The sequence below is a fragment of the Hesperophylax consimilis genome, chromosome 24 (assembly GCF_061612785.1).
Source record: "Hesperophylax consimilis isolate HC1 chromosome 24, BYU_Hcon_1.0, whole genome shotgun sequence".
Taxonomy (NCBI): Eukaryota; Metazoa; Arthropoda; class Insecta; order Trichoptera; family Limnephilidae; genus Hesperophylax; species Hesperophylax consimilis.
This window is the reverse complement of record NC_142859.1, coordinates 6,650,320-6,667,897: the sequence shown is the minus strand read 5'-3', so window position 1 is coordinate 6,667,897 and position 17,578 is coordinate 6,650,320. Positions and strand designations below refer to the sequence as shown.

Below are 17,578 nucleotides of genomic sequence, written 5' to 3'. Positions count from 1 at the left end.
CATAGAATGTCTAGATTCTGGCGCCTTGGAGTAATTCTAGTGTAAATTGGATCACTGGCGGGAATACCAAATGATTTTCTTCTTGTTTCCAGTTGTGAATTGAAATTCTAGCACTAAATTGTTATGCGAGTCAAATGAACAAATTTTGTACTGTAATTTAAACATTAATTTAGGGGGTAAAGTGCCCTAACTTTGGGAGACAATCCCACATTATCGTAGAAGTAAAAAAGATAAATGACTTTTTTCGAAATTTCAATGTTTATTTCCCATACAAAAATATTTATTGTTAGGAATATTGATTTTCTCATAGAAAAAATTTAAATTTTTACCTTAAAACTATCTTCGAATTTCGAAAAAAAGTATTTTTCTGTTTTACTTCTGTTTTTGTAAGCTTAGACTTTGTTTTAAGGATTTATTTTAAGTTAGTATGAAAAATGAAAACTTTTACTAACACATGAAACTCCAGCGGTTGAAATAGTTCTGTCATTTAGCAGCTGTTACCTAGAAATGGAAATGTTTTTTTGTCTAAATTTTATCAGTGTATTTCATATAATTTACGTTTTTTTAAATGTTGAGATTATGTATTATTATTTGGGTTATGTAATATAATTTGTATTTGTTGGGTTATCTGGAAGAAATAGGATGTAACCTATAAGCTATACCCTTTGTACTCTATATTTCTACTACTGTATTTTGTGCACTAAATATATTTTTTAATTTGAATTTGATTAAAAATACTTATTTTTATACAAACGTAGTAAGAATTAAAATTTATGCATATATAAATATTTTACAGCTAAGTTAAGGTTTTATTTACATATATGAAAATGTCATTACTTTAACTTTATTTTCAATACTCTGATCTCATTAGCAGAGCAGTAAGCTTACAAGCTCTAGACTAAGAATTTACGGACCTGGCGATGTCCAATAAAAAAAAAAAAAAAGTGGGTGTGTCAAGCCTACGCAAGACAGAAGTGAAACTTCTAGTATTCCTCTCTCTCTATTTTCATTTCATCATCTCTATTTTCTCTCTTAGGTTAGTTTGAAAATTAGAGGTTAAATAATTCAACGACGAAGCATGGATTTGCTTTTTCTAATATTTTCTTATAGATGAATGACGTTCGATTAATGTATAGTTCCAAAAATTTTCAATTTATTCACAAGTATACAATATTACATAAATAACAATATTACAATTAAAAATTACAAAGAAATTACAATGACAATGATGTGTTCATCACCTCTATCTCGTCACTACTCATTTTTAACACTGAAATTCTGTACCAAACCGTATGAACCACAATCAATTACGTATTTCACTCGTATTACACTCACGACGCAGTATACTAACCAAGCAGCTGATGCTTGGCGTGGCGCAGTTCGCTGGTGTCTGAGAGAGAGGAAAGAAGAGAAGAGAGAGAACGTTCGTGAGCGGCTCCCCCACCTCAACAAGCGCATATGGTGAGAGAGGGACAGTGAACGGTGAGCGGTGGCGGGGGTACCCGCATTTTCGTGTCGATCCTGACTCGGTTTTACTCCGTCCCCGAAAATCCATTACGCGCCTAAAGAAGTTTCACTTCAAAATAACATGCATAAATTAATCACGCTTATTTTTCAATCAGAGATTTTTTCTAGTCCTTTTCACAGTACAGAGTTACTTTAGATAAGCTTGAGGTGTGTTTTGTCATCAAATCCGAATAGCAATACCTTACAATATTCTTTTTCCTTCCCTTCCTCACTTAATGCAGCTTCACAAAATTATCTGTGTTGACAAAGTCCCACCGTATCCATTGATAATATAAAATACTTTAATTTTGTTTTATTTTAATTGAAACCCAACGGGTTAGTAAAATTAGATTAATAAAAATTATAATATTAAGTTTATAACCCAATAACCAATGTTCACATCATGCAAAAAAACTTTTATTTATGTAAATAGTTATTTATATAGATATTTTCTATTTGGGTGATGGATAGGGGTACCGTAGCCCGGAAACCAATTATTAAACAATAAACACTCCTGCCATAGGTAACCCTAATTGTTTCGTTACGTTTGGTGACTTAGCAGGGGTGCCCGAGTTGATGGGGTGGGGTTTGTCTAGGTCTTCGCGGTGGATGGGTTTGCCCAACTACTCCGTGGCGGGTCGGATTGGGAGATATACTCACTTTTGAAAATATTGACCACCAGATTCCTGCCCACCCTCATACCCCTTTCCTTCACAGAACTTTCTCTCCTTTTTTCCCTAATAGGACCTTCACACAGGATCCCCAAAGATGACATAGGCTTAGAGGGAGTTTTTGTTCTCAGGGCCTTCTGTATGAAGATAATGTAAAAGATACCAGAAAAACATCGATGACCAATAATAAAATAATATTAAGATGACATTTTAAAATTAAAAACTCCTTACGCCATAAATTCATAATATAATTTATTACAAATCTCGCTAGCATGAAGTTAATAGGCAGGTATGGGCAAATCATTTTAAAGAGGGTACGTTTGAATGTATTTGTGTACACCGATAGTGGTTCGAATTAGTTTGGAATTTGCGCTCGCTATCCTCCCTTACTCGACGGTAGTCCTACGGAATAGTAGGTCTCTCACTACAATATCAAGAACCTCTTTTAAATGATTATTTCCTATACTATATTTATTTTTCTAAGGCGATATACAACTTATTTGCTATTTCCCTTGTAACCACCTTGTCATTCGACAGTATTTCAAAATACAACAATACATAAATAATACGCATGTAGTAATTTGATCAAAAAAGTCGATAGGTAATAATTTGTCATTTACTACGGTACATGAAAAGTTTTAGACTCGTGGGGGTACAGACGCCAAGTAAAAAATACGCAGTGAAAACATAAATAACACGTTTTACCGTAGGACCGACGTACAGTAATCCTTTCTCATTTTCGGTGGTTGTGTTCCATGGATGCTCCGCGGATTGTGAAGTTGCGCATTATAAAAAAGAAGTCAATAATATTTATAAGATGCGCAAATAAAGTAATATAGGTGATTTGATTTAAATGGTTATTGTCTCTTTCAAATTAGATGCCCTGGGAAGCCACACAGAGATGGATACTAGTGGATACGGTTATTCAATTCTTCATAGGACAGGCGCTGGAATTGCCTTCAACTAGTAGGTATGGCGTTTTTAAGGTCATCTAATGTTCCGAAATGATGCCTTGGGAAGCCACAAAGAGTTGAATAATAGTGTATACGGTTATTCCATTCTTCATAGCACAGGTACTGGAATTGCCTTCAACTGGCGTTTTCAATGTCGTCAAATGTTCCAAAATGATACTTTGGGAAGCCACACAGAGTTGGATACTAGTGGATACGGTTATTCAATTCTTCATAACACAGGCGCTGGAATTGCCTTCAACTATTCGGTTATGGCGTTTTTAATGTCATCCAATGTTCCGAAATGATGCCTTGGGAAGCCACACAGAGTTGAATAATAGTGTATACGGTTATTCCATTCTTCATAGCACAGGTACTGGAATCGCCTTCAACTGGCGTTTTCAATGTCATCAAATGTTCCAAAATGATGCTTTGGGAAGCCACACAGAGTTGGATACTAGTGGATACGGTTATTCCATTCTTCATAGCACAGGTGCTGGAATTGCCTTCAAATGGAATTGTCATCAAATGTTACAAAATCACGATTGAGAAAATTAAAAAAAAGTCACAAGGATTTAAATCTATAAAATAGGGGGGTCGATAAGATATATGAAAGTTTTTACACGCCAAAAGATGAAAAAAATTTCAAAATCGTTTTCGCACAGACTTTCTTCATCCTAAATTCATCAGTCAAAATCTGGTAAACGGTGGTGTTTATTGAAACTTAACTCTTTCACGATCGTTCTGACAGAAGCCATATTCTTTAGACATTTTATCAGTTCTTGCAGTTAAAGGCCTTTCGCTGCGAGGTTGTACTTAAATCAAGAACGCCTCAAACCACCAGAAAACCTAGGCCCTTTTGACAAAACACTGTTCAAGGCCATTTGACGTTTTAGAAAGGTTTCCGTCACATTGTGCCTAAGTTGTGCCACTGTGCTTAGAAAAAAATGATAGTTTACCATTGCTAGAATTTTTTTTCATTCTTTTTCAAAACGCACTAGAAAAAACCGATTCACTCGATGCGATCATAATGGATCACCGAGATCAAAAAGTTCAAACTCGTACTGAAGGCGCATCAGATGTTGGCATGTCTAAACGGGAAAACACCAGTGTTACCAGATCTCATTTCTTTATTTCTCACATTTCGAATGTAAGAGGTAGTTACTCTCAGTTTTGCCTTGTTGAAAGACCACGATTCAGAAACGAGACATTGCGTTGATTGACGTGAATTTAGTTGTGTCTATTGCCAGGTACTTCTGTAACAGCCAGGTACTTCTCACCCACCACCTTCCCTATTTCCTGAAAAATCAGTAATTTAGTTGTGTAGATACCGGCTAATAGTCCAGTAGTCCAAAGCTTCGGATTCTCACCGAGACTTCACACCTTCATTCTTCTTCTAGCTTTATCATTAAATACTGCGCAAATAACATTAACGCTTTTAGTGACGTAAGTGGGAGGGATCCAGATTTTGTCATGTTTTTCGTAACCCGAGAGTATTTATCTTCCTTTAAAGAAAACAGAAGGAAAACAAAAATTTCCTGGAGTAGAAGATACTCTCAGTGTCACTCTGATGTAAGACCATCATTCAAAATTGAAACATTGCTTGAAATGGCTTTTCTAGCAATGTTTCTTAATGTCTCTTTCGGGCTTTTTCTTTTTTCGTCTTTTCTCCTCCCCATCTGCTTCCCCTCCCTACTTCATTCAACCTTACAACATACAACAAATGGGTTTCCATAATCTTATTGGTTTCAGACGGTTTGGAGCAGTTGGGAGTATTGCGCAGTTTCACACAAAAAAGAGAAGGAAATAAAAACAAACAAACTTTATGTTCTAGCTTTCCTCGCCTTAATTGTGGGCTATCGTTATTTTTTCAGAGTTTGTGATTATGAAGTGAATGAGTTTCAAATGAAACCGCGGATACAACATCGCAAATAACGAGGGAGTACTGTTCTCATAAAATAACGTGTTTTTATGTTGTTTTTTTCTTTTCGCGACAGCGTGCCGACCTTTCGAATATAATTTATAGTGGCACATTTAACAACAGTACCCACATCTCGAAAACTGTCATTAAATCTGTCTTAAAATATCCGTAAAGTAATACATATTTCTAACGTAACGTTCCCTACGTGAAATAATTTTTAATAAAGCACAATATTATTTGAGAATTTTTCAGTGGCGTTACGCAAAAGTAAGCCTTGGGCTTTTATTCAGAAACACGGCACCTATTAGTTAGGTATCTCAAATCTAGAGTGCGGAATGTAGAGTTTAAGTTCAGGCATTAAAGAAGAAAAACTTTTCACAAAGCTTAGCTTAAAGTCGAACCTCAAATGCCTGAAGCTTTTCGAAAATATACATCCTTTGTATCTGGGGTCGGTCATAATTGGTTGGGAAAATAATTGGAGTTTGACTTTCTATAAGTGAAAGTAATTAGTTCTACTAAGAGATCATTTACATTTTTCTGCACGAAATTTGCTCTACAGCAATTTTTCAAAATTGGTCTTGAACTTAAAAATTTTAAGGGGAGTCCTTTTATAAATACGTAAATAATGTGAAATATATTTAAATGTAGTATTTTTTTAAAATACTATCTGTGCGGAATCAGATTATTTTATGAAATATTGATTTTTCGTAACAAGATGAAATGTACAACACATTTCTATCGAGCTGCATATTTTAAGGTTAAATGGAATGGTAATCAATTTAGTAAGTCGAAATAATACCTTATTTTAAACTCACTGTAATAACAAGCAACAAGCCGATGAAATGAAAAATAAGTGAAATCTCAGAGAAAGGTAAATATGATTGTCTAAAGATTAAAGTTAAAAAAAACGCTTAGGCCGTTTTTTATAACCGTTTTCTTTTTAGAGTAAAATTTTATTGTAGTTTTGTAGTAAAAGCGAAAATATTTTAGTTTGATTGTTTGTACTAAGAGGTATTGTAACTCTTTTTCTAGGAAAATAATAATGATAATAGTGGAATTTTTATTTCATTTTTATATTGACGAATACATTTTCTTTAACGATTTAAAATGCACCATTTTATATTTGCCGCCAAAACGATGTGATCGTATTTTTTCAAGAAGTCAACGGCGTTAACGTCTTGACGGGCGTTTTTGTCATGACGTTGTAGCCAGTTGGAACCGTTTCGAAATGTGCGCTTTTAGAATATTTTTTAAAATAAAGATTATGGTGGTAAAGATTAAAATTACATATTTTCGTACGATAATCATAATCAGAAAAAACTTTAAATTTTCCTCACACTTTTGACGGTATTCATAGTTTGTTAAAATGTCCCCATTGCCATTGTTGCTCCTCGACAACAAGATGGACGTTTTTTATAACCGAGTATTTACTTAAAAGCATAATTTATTTTCTAAATATGATATTTTAATTTTAAAAAATATTAGACAATAATTACCATCACAACGTATTAATTGTTAAGCTATGGTAACAAATTCCTATTGAAAAGTAAATTTAATTATTTATTAATTATTCATTAACGCCCTATAAGGTTTTTACAGACGAAATTGACAGTTTATGTATGTAAGTGTAACATCATAAATGGATAATAGCATAACTATATATAAAAAATACTAATGCTAATACTAAGATTAACATTGTAATGTTTACCCTTTGTTTTGTGTGAGAGTAATTTTAAATATTTATTTTTTTTTTATTTTTAAAACAATATAAAATTTTCTTCTCTCTGGGCTATGACCGATGTTTAAATTTTTTTTTTTTCTAAGGCTTTGCATATGTGTTCGCAGGGATGGAAAATTCCTCCCCTACAACACATAAGCCTCCATGAAAATTGGACCCTCTTCTTTGATATCTACAGAAAGCTACTTAAAGCTCTCTTGTACTATATATCTTTATAGACATATGTACTTAACTAATTAATACGTTATTTACGATCTTGAACGCAAATATACCCGTATTTATATTGTAATTAAATTCCATCAAACGTTGTGTAATTTTTTTGATTTATGATATAGGATTTTAATTACTTTCATTTTTGTGGTAACCCTCTTGGTTCTGATCGAGGTGTTGAGTTCAAAGTTGAATTAGTCTTTCTATTGCAAACCTAGACTTAAATGAATTTTCTGAATGAGCTAACTTTCCTATTGTAATTATTCTGATTCCCTGCACCCTAACAAAATCGTAGTTAAACGCTGATAAAAGATATTATACATGTTTATTTGGACAGGTAATTTAATATAACTCAAATGGTTAATTGTTAGTAAATTTGATTTTGGTGAACTTTTGTGTCTGTGTGGCACCACTCCTTTATGATTCTGCTGCTATAAGGTACATGTAAAGATTGATTTAGTAGGTTAATGTAATTAGTTAATTGCATATTTGACGAACTCGGAATAGCCCATTTGCTGGCATAATTTGGCTCCAATCCTCCATCAAGTAAACGAGATGATCGGGAGTGGACTAGAAATTTGCACAATCCTTTGACACGGCTCCTTGATTGATACCTAAGTTATCGTGTCCCAAGAAGCCTTCCACGTCATCATGTACTGCATTCAAGTTTCCCCCCGGGTCCCGATACCCCCAAATTCCGACACCTCCTTGGACTAAAATTTACTTAGGGCGAACCGGTTTCGTCCTATATACAATCATATACTCACGGTTGGTGTGGACTTACGGGTCGTGAATCCTCATTCCACGTTTAAGAGAAAATGCGATAGTGGCCTATAAGACCTAAAATGCAAGCTGTATGCAGGTCCGCATTCTCCAGTAAACAGTACATACGAATAAATATATGTATACATACAGTTTGGGAAAGGTTTATAACTCGCAATACGAGGCTATCTACCTCGCATCCCGAGCTCGGATCTCGCGCCAAGAACTCTGCGAAGCTCTAGGTCTGGTAACCGAATATATACGTACTAATAAGGTGATACTAATAAATACTAGTAGAATAAGGTCATATTTGATAGTTTGTTTTGGAGAGCTATCGAACTCCAGGCTTTTGTTTGTTTGGTTTTGACGTTTTTATTTAAGAGAATCGTCATCTCTATTTGGTTTGGTTAATGGTCTTGTTGTAGGAGCGACCACTGCCTCCTGTTTGATGAACCGTATTTGTTTTAAATTTTACCTCCAGGGTTCAACATTAATTTTTGTTCATCCCATCCCGTGATTTTCCAATTGTTTCAAGTGGTTGATTGCCACATTAGAGAGTACTCGACCCTCAAATATCTCAGGCAACTGATGGGGTTTTGTATGAGCACCCAATCAATAATATTCAAATGTTTCGTATAATTATTCGATATAAATCTTCCTAACCCGTGATTTTTCAATTGTCGATTGTGAATGATAAGTATTTGTAAGCACGCAGCTTCCAGCTGTTTCAGGTAACTAATAAAACTGTGCGATTATCTAATCAATGGTATTCAAATGTTTCATGTAATTTTTTGATATAAATCTGGCTAACCCGTGATTTTTCAATTGTCGTTTGTGATTGATAAGTATTTGAGAACACGCATCTTCCAACTGTTTTGGGTAATTAATAAAATCCTTTGTGACTAACTAATTATGGCCAAGGTCGTTTTCAAACTATGCGGTTGACCCAATTCTCCAGTGATCCTTTGTTTTGTAAACAAATAATATAAACATCTCCTGACACACTAACCTAAATGTGAGATTTGTTTATTTTAAAATTCCTTAGAAGTCATTTGTGCCTCTTTACTTTTATTGCGCACTATTTATTAAAATATTTTTAAATCTTTTATTGAAGTTAAACTATTTATTTCATTTTCCGAATTTAGTAAACTTACTAGGTTTAATTGAAGAATAAATATACATATATAAGTACACATATCTCGATTATCAAAATATGTTAACTAAGATTACATATATTAATAAATAAATATAAGGTATATGATTCTACATGGTCTTGAATATTAATAAATACATATTTTCTTTTTCAATAATATAGATATGTTCTCGGGTAGGTATTAAAAATCGCTACCATTTCGATGTTTCGATTAATAAATAAAATACATATATATAATTACATTACCCATATATATATTCTTTATATACAATATTTTATTTTATATTTATAAATATATATACAAATATACAACATACATATATTAATGTGTAATTCTTTGTTTTGTTGTTTTAATTTAATATTCAATTGATATACTTCCACTTCACAGCCCTTCTGTGTCTCCTGGGACCTGAAAATTATTTATAAAAGGAAAACTCACCCACGTCAAGGTATTTCCGGTCGGGTAGTACACAACAACCTTGATGAAGAAATCCTACCTAATTAATTGTATTTTTCAACTAATTTCAAAATAAATCCTTTCGACTATTTATTCTTATTTAAAATTTTATTCTCGCTTGAATCGTATAAATTAGCTGATATTTAATTTTTCTTCCGAACGAAATCCTAATCCAGAAAACCCGTTGATTTAATAACACTTTTCTAGTTTAGGCTTTTGAATGATAGCTGTTTCAAATTCCTTTTCGAAATGATAGACTGATGATTAAAATTCCGGTTAAAACGACACACACTTTTAACACTGTCGCTATACGCACGATGGATTTTAATTGAACAATTTATTAATTCTAAATTTCTTTTTATATAAATTGATAAGAAAATTTATTCCGAATTGTGCAAACTTTTAATTAACTTCTTAATAAATTAAAATTTTTTCCTCTTACTATTAATTTTAGAACAAAGGTTTAAACGTTTATTATTATCGAATCCTTTTTTTTTTGTGTTTCTTTTAACCTAAGATGAAGTATTTATTACTATTATTATTATTTTTTAACCAAATTGACGTTAAATTATAATCTATTTTTAAATATCAATACGCGATCACGTTCACTTTAGATTAACGATAACAAACTCTTAAATTTAATTTGAATGTTTTCACTTTGAATGAAATAATTATTTTTAAATTTTTAATTAATTCACAATTCACTTTTTGCACTTCACTTAACACTTTTAAGCACTGAGTTTAAATTATATTTATTTTCACTGTTTAACCAAATTAAACTGATTTAACAAAACTTCACTGGTGGGGTTTTCAGAATTTAGAAACTGAATTTAAGACTTTTTACAAAACTTTCTAAGTCCAGGTACTTGTTCAGAATTTAACACTTAGATTATTTCACTAGAATTTTACCAATAGACGTAGTACTGCCATGTAACAACTTTTCAAACCCTCGGCGCGACTGCCCTCCTGACTGATGAGTTCCATCTTTTATACCCCTCTCAGGTTCCAAAAGACGTATCTGAATGTCTCTTGATGCTTAATTCTATCTCCTATCAACTCGTAAATCCAAACACCCCTTCCATCAATATCGAATGTGCTCCCATAAGATGTTCTGCTTTCCGGCTCTGGGCGGTAGTTAGTTTTTATCTCACAAATCTAAGTCGATAGGGTCCGAATCGGGTAAGTCTGTGTTAATCGCCCAAGCTTCCTTTGTCCTGTGTTCATACAAAATGTAGTTAAATTCTCATGATTTTGTGTTCCTTTTTTTTCTCAATTTGCGATAGGTCCGTCCTCAATAATATATATATACATCTCAATTTTACGCATCTCGTGTGAAAAATACCTAAATCCATGTTGAAATCCCTACTATGCAGTTTAGAATTTCGATTTATCTAAATTCTACTCAATTTTATTGTCACCTATATGAGCTTTTCCATTTTCACCAGTACTTTCTCTCTTAATGCCGCAGATTTGAATTTTTCCTTATCTTTTGGATTTTCTTTTATCCGCGACGTTTTCTTGCACAATTTTCTTCTTTATTCTTATGTCATTTCTCATAACTCTTTAACTAGTTATTTTCCAAGTCGTATTTATTTATTTCACGGATAAATTTGAATTGTATCACTTTTCTCCACTTGGATTATTCTTTATCTCCGTTCTTTACCCTTTCTTTCATCTTTTCTCCACTTTTCCCGATGTGTGTGGTCTCCAGGAAAATTTCATACTTCATCTATTATTAATTAATATATAATTTTCCACACTTCTATGGGAGATATACCTAATTAGACTCTGGGATATCTGTCATTTTTATTGCCTGACCCAATCTCCGCCCCATCCTCCATCCCTCACTTACAAGATTTCACATAAATTATATGTCTGGACACCTGTTTACGTTTAAAATTTTGGTACCAGACTCGTAAATTTAGTTTAATTTCAAACCTATTAATTTTTATCTCTTTTGACTAATCTAAATACTTCATAAGACCAACGTTAAAGTTAATCGCTTTTCCAATCGTTTATTACCTTAACGTAAATAAAAATCATGTTCGGATTTCGATTGTTTATTCTTCAAAATATACATGAGACCGCCAACCTTTTATCTTGGTTCGATCCCTCCGTAATATTGGGTAACTCTAATATATATCTAACCTAATAATTTTGTATAATGTCTACTTTTCCTGAATCTAATCTATCGCTATATGTTTAGTGTTACTGTCTTCTTCTGATACTCGATTTTCACGTCCCTAGAACCTTCGTAGCAGCTAAAATCTCTGTATTATCCTTCCATTCGGTCGCCGCAATTTTCTAAAATGTCTATTTTTTTTGCGAGATTTTCATTCAAAATTGATTTACCAATATGTCCGTTTCATCTTAAATTGATAACGATTAATTTCCATTGTTTCCAACACTCACTCCTCTCTTTAGTACGATTTTTATCGAACATGACACCCTCCTTCTATCATAAATAATTGCACTACAGTTGAAATTCCGCCAGTAACTTTCCTTCGCTTTTCCCGTCCCTTTTTATACTATCACGTTTATAAATTTTCCATTGCATTTTCGTGCGTGTGTTTTTTAATTTGTAAAATCTTCAAAGCACTCGATTTCAACGGTTCGCCATCACCTAAATGTCTCGGTTATTGTAAACATTTCCTAGAGTTTGTCGCCTTGAACGTCAGTGTTTATGCCATAGTGCGTTCACCTCTAATTTTTGTGGGAACGGAAATGCAATTAATTATCTTTTTTAATGTCGGGTCCAAGGTTCAATCCTTTGTCTTTCGTAGACACACCCCCCTTCGTTCACTGATTGGTTACTCAAAATTTTTATAGCTCTTTGTTTAGATCTATTGGTTGACAACCTTCATTGTTTATTTTTAGGCCTAGAAAAGGGGAAGCCCTGTCTAGTCCTAGACGATTTTACGACCTCTCTGCTTTCGTCTTAGAACCTCGATATAATTTCAACTATTACAGGAGCCTACCGCAAGCAAGCTGGATCAATTCTTTCTCCGCCAGATGTCGTTAGCATGTCCGTTTTCATAAATAATTTGCATATTTTCTTGCAGCTATGGTTTATCTGTTTTTCTCTCACTGTGATTTAAAGCCTTTCATCACAGTTCCCCCCTCTGAACTCAATTTGCTGTGGCTAACGTTGTATACTACTTTAGACATCGAAATTGTGTTCAAAATGTAGTCTAGCTTTTCTCCCCCCTTCGTTCTGTTATTCCTTTTCCTACATCACTTCCTGTTATTTCCTTTCTCCCCCCCCCTCATTCTGCTATTCCCTATCTCTCTTTCCATCCTGTTATTTCCTTTCTCCCCCCCCCTCATTCTGTTATTCCCTATCTCTCTTTCCATTCTGTTTGGATTGTTAACAACCTTGACTTTGAATCACATTGTATTTTCTATTTTCTTTTCGCGTAGATTTTATTTTATGGAATTTTCTCTAATTTTGATAAACTCAAAATTAATCTCTTTTTTTTTCTGGGAAAAAAAACACGCCCCTCGACTCGCGTGTTTAGGTGGTCCTCAACCTGGTTGGACTAAGACCTCCCTCTTCACAACAAGCGTTTCTTGACGTTTTATTCTTCAATCTTTTTTTTTTTTCTTTAATGAAAAATTTTTTTTTTTTTCAAATTCCAAACTGTTGAGTACCCCTGCTCCGTGTTATCAGTTGCTGCAAATTCCAATTCTACGCGCTTCCGTTTATTATTTGTCTAGACCATTTTATTTATTTTCATTCACTGTCAAGTGGCTTATCTCGGTGCCGTCTGAATTGTAATTTTTCTTTGAAATTGAAAGTTGAAATCACAACTAACACTCTTGTTGTTTCAAAACAACACTTATTTGTTTGATCTATACTTGATTTAAGCTCCGATGTTTGTATTTCATAATAAGTGTCCGCAAATCCTAACACTTTTATCCCGTTAGATAAATCATAATTTATCTTTTATCTTTATCCAATGTTTATCCTTATCTATAAGGATTATTTACGTTATCCTTCGTTTCATCTGGATATCACTTTTATCTTATCCTTTTTCGTTTTGTTTATCTTAATGTGTCACCCGTTCGTTCATGAAGGACCAAGTTGGTTTACGTTTAAAATTCCTTCGCGTTGAATCCAAGTCGTAAATTTCTTACTTTGTTTATATTCTCAAAGGCGCGAGGGTTAGTTTTATAAACAATATGAGTCCTATTTTGTGGGTTCACTGTCCCGTCATAATGAATCGTGTTTAATTGCTTTCGTTTGTTTACGTAACGCAGTCTGTTGCATGCGAGCACTTTTTCACTTTTATTTATATTTTATTTATTGATCTATTTTATTTTTAATATCACTAAACTATTTCGCAGTTCTCTGGTAACAATATTTCCCTTCTCGTTTTTCTATTTTTTTTTGTTTTTCTAGATTTTTTTCCGTGTTTTGTCACCTGGCTGTTCCTGTAAAATTTCAAGTTCGTTTATGATTTTCACATCACTCTCTTGTATACCCTCGTCTTGTTTGATATCCGAATATGTTCTAGCCTCCCCCTCTGACTGACCCATATTTTCACGTGCCTTCAAATTCTCGACTTGTAACGAACTTTTTCGCGATCGTTTGAATATTTCTCTCAGTTCATCACCTAAAGGAACTGTTTCGGGTCTTACCTTCTCGTCATCGAGTTTTCTTTTCTCTGCCATATTTATTTATCGTTGAGTTCAAATCTATATTCAATTTGCAAAATTTGTAAATTCTATTATGATTTTGAAATACCTAACATGATTTTTTTCATATACCTATCACGATGTTTCCTCGAAATAGGTATATATATACACATATATATATATCCCATCATAAACATTCGTCAACGACATTAAAAATCTCGAGCCAACTCTGAATTGTATATTTTTTTTCTTTGAAATTGAAACTCGAATTCTCAAATAACACTTTGTCTTTTCAAAACAACGTTTATTTGTTTGGCCTATACTTGAATTCTTTATCGAATCCATTGACTGAGTTCTCTGTGCCTTAAAATATGTTTTAATAGTCAACTACCTGACCCGAATGTCAACAAAATTATCATGAGTAAATCTTACGTTATTTCAACTTACCCGTTTATATGGTAAATTATATTATGTAAGATTAATCTTACCTCACAAAACAAAACATCAAATGTTTCACCCTCATTAATGTCTCTGTCGACTATCGAGATTTGTGATCCTGACAACAAGTATCTACATTGGCGGCACGTAGCGCGACCATTTGAATCTAACACGTGGTCCTAATGAGTAACTATGATGTAATACAACTACACTTTTCTATTTTGATATTATTGTTATTATAGATCTATCTATCACATGATATGGGTGTAATATTTCCGCTATTTATTATGTTACAACATGATCATAATAGATTACACCCCAACATATCAAAATAATTGTTTTTCTTTTGTTTTATAATGATATTGATGTTAATCAAAAAAAAATATATATATATTTTTTTTTTTGTTAATCAATTGATATTAATCAATTTTATATTTTCGTAATTATTATTTTTGCAAAACCAATGATATCTAGTAAGGTACATTGGATATTGCAAAACATTAAATCAATTTAATTTGTCTAAACTTTTCTATTCTTCTAATAAATCTGTCGAATGTCTAACGATGAAATAATAATATCTTTTCCTGACTTTCTGAATAATTTGTTAAGTACCACGGCCCGCCGCTGGTCTGATATAAGATAAACAATAATTGTTTACGTTAATACTTCACGATATCCAAATGCAATGTTTATGTTATATTTGTTCCAGCTATCTCGTTTTGTGTCATTGTTTATTTAATCTCGACGTTTGTTATTTAATTTTTTGTTCCTCGGAGTGATACGTATTATTCAACGATGTTTCCGACTTTTTAAAATCTCGATGTTTATCTTATCAATTTTTAGATGTTCTTTGATGTCCCAATAAGTTCGATGTTTTTCGGGTTTGTCTGTTTATTAAACTTGCTTTATATCAACATTCCGATTTGTTCGATGAACCCAAAACATAAACAATGTTTTTGTTTACGGAACGCATTCCTCTCGAGTGAATGACATCATTAACCTACTTCTTTCATATTGTTTATACTATCGTATGAAAGGTATTTTTATTGACTCTAAAGTTCACGGTCATTTGAATTAACACATTTTTATTTATAAGGACACTTTTTGTATTATAAGATTTATTCGTTAACACTTTCTTTTTGGATTTATTGTTTGTTTACGTTAATCTATTTATTTTTAAATTTCACTGTATATTTATGTAATGTCGCACTTTTCTGATAAATTTTTTTTCTTTTTGTTAACTCTTTAATTAATTTCGTCCTATTTATTATTATTATTTTCTCCGTTTTTGCAATAGGTTGACCAATAACTTTGTTTTTTTTTCTCTCAAAACTTATAAAACCTGAACCTCCTGATCACGGCTATGAGTTGTAATGTTTACCCTTTGTTTTGTGTGAGAGTAATTTTAAATATTTATTTTTTTTTTATTTTTAAAACAATATAAAATTTTCTTCTCTCTGGGCTATGACCGATGTTTAAATTTTTTTTTTTTCTAAGGCTTTGCATATGTGTTCGCAGGGATGGAAAATTCCTCCCCTACAACACATAAGCCTCCATGAAAATTGGACCCTCTTCTTTGATATCTACAGAAAGCTACTTAAAGCTCTCTTGTACTATATATCTTTATAGACATATGTACTTAACTAATTAATACGTTATTTACGATCTTGAACGCAAATATACCCGTATTTATATTGTAATTAAATTCCATCAAACGTTGTGTAATTTTTTTGATTTATGATATAGGATTTTAATTACTTTCATTTTTGTGGTAACCCTCTTGGTTCTGATCGAGGTGTTGAGTTCAAAGTTGAATTAGTCTTTCTATTGCAAACCTAGACTTAAATGAATTTTCTGAATGAGCTAACTTTCCTATTGTAATTATTCTGATTCCCTGCACCCTAACAAAATCGTAGTTAAACGCTGATAAAAGATATTATACATGTTTATTTGGACAGGTAATTTAATATAACTCAAATGGTTAATTGTTAGTAAATTTGATTTTGGTGAACTTTTGTGTCTGTGTGGCACCACTCCTTTATGATTCTGCTGCTATAAGGTACATGTAAAGATTGATTTAGTAGGTTAATGTAATTAGTTAATTGCATATTTGACGAACTCGGAATAGCCCATTTGCTGGCATAATTTGGCTCCAATCCTCCATCAAGTAAACGAGATGATCGGGAGTGGACTAGAAATTTGCACAATCCTTTGACACGGCTCCTTGATTGATACCTAAGTTATCGTGTCCCAAGAAGCCTTCCACGTCATCATGTACTGCATTCAAGTTTCCCCCCGGGTCCCGATACCCCCAAATTCCGACACCTCCTTGGACTAAAATTTACTTAGGGCGAACCGGTTTCGTCCTATATACAATCATATACTCACGGTTGGTGTGGACTTACGGGTCGTGAATCCTCATTCCACGTTTAAGAGAAAATGCGATAGTGGCCTATAAGACCTAAAATGCAAGCTGTATGCAGGTCCGCATTCTCCAGTAAACAGTACATACGAATAAATATATGTATACATACAGTTTGGGAAAGGTTTATAACTCGCAATACGAGGCTATCTACCTCGCATCCCGAGCTCGGATCTCGCGCCAAGAACTCTGCGAAGCTCTAGGTCTGGTAACCGAATATATACGTACTAATAAGGTGATACTAATAAATACTAGTAGAATAAGGTCATATTTGATAGTTTGTTTTGGAGAGCTATCGAACTCCAGGCTTTTGTTTGTTTGGTTTTGACGTTTTTATTTAAGAGAATCGTCATCTCTATTTGGTTTGGTTAATGGTCTTGTTGTAGGAGCGACCACTGCCTCCTGTTTGATGAACCGTATTTGTTTTAAATTTTACCTCCAGGGTTCAACATTAATTTTTGTTCATCCCATCCCGTGATTTTCCAATTGTTTCAAGTGGTTGATTGCCACATTAGAGAGTACTCGACCCTCAAATATCTCAGGCAACTGATGGGGTTTTGTATGAGCACCCAATCAATAATATTCAAATGTTTCGTATAATTATTCGATATAAATCTTCCTAACCCGTGATTTTTCAATTGTCGATTGTGAATGATAAGTATTTGTAAGCACGCAGCTTCCAGCTGTTTCAGGTAACTAATAAAACTGTGCG

At 33.1% G+C, this 17,578-nt stretch overlaps 1 long non-coding RNA gene across 1 annotated transcript in view; it reads right to left on the bottom strand.

Moving 5' to 3' along the window:
• Positions 1-17,578, bottom strand: part of LOC149411839 (uncharacterized) — a 201,103-nt gene that overhangs the window by 112,736 nt on the left and 70,789 nt on the right. The gene's annotated exons all lie outside the window — the stretch shown is intronic.